The sequence below is a fragment of the Maylandia zebra genome, linkage group LG10 (assembly GCF_041146795.1).
Source record: "Maylandia zebra isolate NMK-2024a linkage group LG10, Mzebra_GT3a, whole genome shotgun sequence".
Classification (NCBI taxonomy): Eukaryota; Metazoa; Chordata; class Actinopteri; order Cichliformes; family Cichlidae; genus Maylandia; species Maylandia zebra.
In genome coordinates this window covers 18,491,445-18,495,415 of record NC_135176.1, presented here as the reverse complement: position 1 = coordinate 18,495,415, position 3,971 = coordinate 18,491,445, and the positions used below count along the sequence as shown (strand labels likewise).

Sequence of the window (3,971 nt, the reverse complement as noted above, 5' to 3'; positions counted from 1 at the left end):
TTTTTCACTTCATCAGAATCAGAAAGGGTTTTATTGCCAAATGTTGAGCAGGTTTACAACATTAGGAAATTGCTGCGGTGCTTCAGTGCAAACATACTTTCATAAATTACACTAAAATAGACATTAAAATAAAAATAAGAATAGGAATTAAAAGTGCTAAGTAGATGGATATATACATGAGTGCAGGTGGTGATCAGTGCCAAACATTGAATGATGCAGTGAACACAGCGTAGGGTCATGTGTTAGTGGTGGGAACAGTCTTATAGTTATTGTTCATGTGTCCGACAGCAGAGGGGAAGAAACTGTTCTTATGGCGAGAGGTTCTGGTGCGAATGGACCAGAGCCTCCTGCCTGAGGGGAGCAGGTCAAACAGACTGTGTCCAGGGTGAGAAGGGTCAGCTGAGATCGGAGCTGCACGCCCCAGTGTCCTGGAGGTGTACAGGTCCTGCAGAGATGGGAGTCTGCAGCCAATCACCTTCTCAGCAGAGCGCACAACACGCTGCAGTCTCTGTTTGTCCCTGATAGTTGCTCCAGCGTACCACACGGTGATGGAGGAGGTGAGGATGGACTCGATGATTGCAGTGTAGAATTGCATCATCGTCCGTGTTGGCAGGTTGAATTTCTTCAGCTGCCTCAGGAAGTACATCCTCTGCTGGGCTTTCTTAATGACGGAGGTGATGGTGGGCTCCCACTTCAGGTCCTGGGTGATGGTGGTACCCAGGAAGCGGAATGAGTCCACAGAGGTGATGGGGGTGTCAGTCAGGATGATGGGGGGGAGTGGGGCTGTGTGCTTCCTGAAGTCCACAATAATCTCCACTGTCTTCTGGGCATTCAGCACCAGGTTGTTGTGGCTGCACCAGGACACCAGACGTTCAACCTCCCTCCTGTAGGCAGACTCATCCCCGTCCGAGATGAGTCCAATAACGGTGGTGTCATCTGCAAACTTGATTAGCTTGACAGACTGGTGGGTGGAGGTGCAGCAGTTGGTGTACAGGGAGAAGAGCAGAGGAGAAAGAACACAGCCCTGAGGGGAGCCGGTGCTGATGGTCCGGGAGTCCGAGACATTCTTTCCCAGCCTCACATGCTGCTTCCTGTCCGTCAGGAAGTCAGTGATCCACCGGCAGATGGGATCAGGCACATTCATCTGGGAAAGCTTGCCTTGGAGATGGTCTGGAAGGATGGTGTTGAAGGCAGAGCTGAAGTCCACAAACAGGATCCTGGCGTAGGTTCCTGGGGAGTCCAGATGCTGCAGGATGAAGTGTAGGGCCATGTTGATGGCGTCGTCTACAGACCTGTTGGCTCGATATGCAAACTGCAGGGGGTCCAGGAGGGGGGCCGTGAGGGTCTGGAGATAGGGGAGAACCAGGCGCTCAAATGACTTCATGACCACAGATGTCAGAGCCACGGGTCTGTAGTCATTTAGTCCAATGATCCTAGGTTTCTTGGGGACAGGGATTATGGTGGAGGACTTGAAGCAGGCAGGCACATGACATGCCTGCAGTGAGGAGTTGAAAATGCCAGAAAACACTGGGGCCAGCTCGTTTGCACAGTGTCTGAGGGTGGCAGGAGACACACCGTCTGGGCCGGGAGCTTTCTGAGCATTCAGACTCTTAAACTGCTTCCTCACATCTGCTTCATGAATATGAAGAGTTGTGGTGGGAGGAGGTGGTGTGAAATCCTCTTTTGTGCGGGGTGAGGAGGGGGGTGTTGTAGGTGAAGTGTTTGAAGGTGGTGATGGCTCTATGGAGGGGGGAGAGGTGGGGGAATGAGTGTCCAAAGTGTCTCTATTGTTGGGGCCGTTGGAGGTGTGAAGGCTGCCTGATGGCTCGTCAAAACGGCAGTAAAAGTCGTTAAGGGTGTTGGCCAAGAGCGAGTCATCAGTGGAGTGGGGGGTTTTAGGCTTGTAGTTGGTGATATTCCTAAAACCTTTCCACACAGAGGCCGAGTCATTCTCTGAGATCTGCTGCTGCATCTTCTCAGAGTGCTGGTGTTTAGCAATGTCCACTTCTTTAGTGAACTTGTACTTGGCCTCTCTGTAGCAGTCCCTGTCTCTGCTTCTGAACGCCTTTCTCTTTTCCAGCCACAGCTTTTTGAGTTTAGGAGTAAACCAGGGTTTGTCATTGTTATAACTCACCCTGGTGCGTGATGGCACAATGCTGTCCTCACAGAAGTGGATATAGGAGGTGACAGTGTCCGTAAACTCGTCCAAGCTGTTAGAAGCAGCCTTCATTGTGTCCCAGTCTGTAGACTCCAAACACGTGCGAAGCTCCTCCACAGACTCGTTGCTCCACAGTTTTTTGGTCCTCACGACAGGTTTGGAGAGCTTCAGCCTCTGTCTGTACGCGGGGATCAGGTGGCTCATGACGTGGTCAGAAAGTCCGAGTGAAGCGGGGGGCACCGCACGATAGGCCCCGCTGATCGTGCTGTAACAGTGGTCTAATCTCCTCACCTCTCTGGTCGGGCATTTAATATACTGCTTGTATTTGGGAAGCTCATGGCTCAGATTGGCTTTGTTAAAGTCCCCAAGAGCAATGATGAGAGAGTCCGGGAATATCCGCTTCTGTCTTTAAAGCATATACAATAGGATTGAGCAAAGGTGGTATGGTGTGTGTCAATGTGTAATTTATCATTCTAGCATTAGGATCAATGTAGAAGGCCATTGCTACTATGTTAGTGATGGCAAGAAGAAAATGACCACAAGGATCAGGTGAGAAGTACAAGTTTTTAACGCTCTGACTCGTTCCTCTCTTGAAGTAGTCCTCCTCAGTGCTATGGAAATACAGATATATGTGACTACTATGAATGCTAGGGGAATGATGAGAATTATAATGACTAGGGAAAATGCTAACTTGAAATTTAAAGATGTATCATTACAAGCTAGATGATAAATTGGTCCATGATCACAATAAAAGCTGTTTATTACTAAAGATCTACAGAATGAAAGACGATTAAGAAGCCCAACCATGGTTGCAATTGCACTCACCAAAAAAATCCATACAAACAGCAGAATAGCAGCAATTGATGTTTCAGTAACAATACTATGATACCTTAAAAGACAAATTGACTTTTATTATATCAAGATAGCACAAGAGTGTGATGATCAAAATGGTGACCACTTCCGTGACAAAAACAACTGTATTATGATGCTAAAACAACTTCTACTCTATTCAAGAATCTGCACAGACAGCAACTTAATGCAAAGCTAGCTAAGAAATCAGAATGTTGACCCCAGCACATCATTCAGTCCAACACCGTCAACAGGTAACAAAGACAGTGATGAGCAGCCCGGGTTGCAGCATTCTACCCTTTATTTCTCAATTTCTCCTCAAAGAGGAGAGGTTAGAAGCCATGGCACAGGGAAGAGTGCTACTTATGCAAAATAATTTATCGCACAGACAGTTTTTTTTTTTCATCACATGCGCAGTACAGCCCTGTGTATGCTGCTCTAACACTGTCCACAAACGTAACAGGGCTGGCTGCTTTAAACTTAATTTGCGATTCAAAATGAACCAAGAAGTAGGAATAGATAAAGGAATATTTTGGATTGGCATAATTACATAATTATACATCAATATATGGGCATCTTTATATTAACTCATTCACTGCCATTGACGTCTATAGACGTCAATTGAAAGCATACATTTGAAAATGGCTGGCAGTGAATGAGTTAATATAAATAGATAAATTATCTATAGATATATAGATAGTGTATATATGTGCATATACAAGAACAAATACATTTGATGAAATATGATAAGCACTCACTTCCTCTTACTTCTTTTCAAATAGGAAATGGTTCATATTTTCTTAGTGGAATTCATTGCCTGAGGTCTGAATGATAAGTTTTGTTCATTGTGTTTATATGTAGGCTTTCTTTCAGATTTTACATATGTCATATAGAAGAACCCATAGTCACATATTCATATGTTTAGGGACATTATTGCTAAAGAAATTTTTTTTTTACTTCCTGA

The 3,971-nt window shown here is 45.6% G+C and overlaps 1 pseudogene; it reads right to left on the bottom strand.

Moving 5' to 3' along the window:
* Positions 1 to 2,513: 2,513 nt before the first annotated feature.
* On the bottom strand, positions 2,514 to 3,609 carry LOC112435442 (olfactory receptor 52B2-like; annotated as a pseudogene).
* Positions 3,610 to 3,971: the final 362 nt, after the last annotated feature.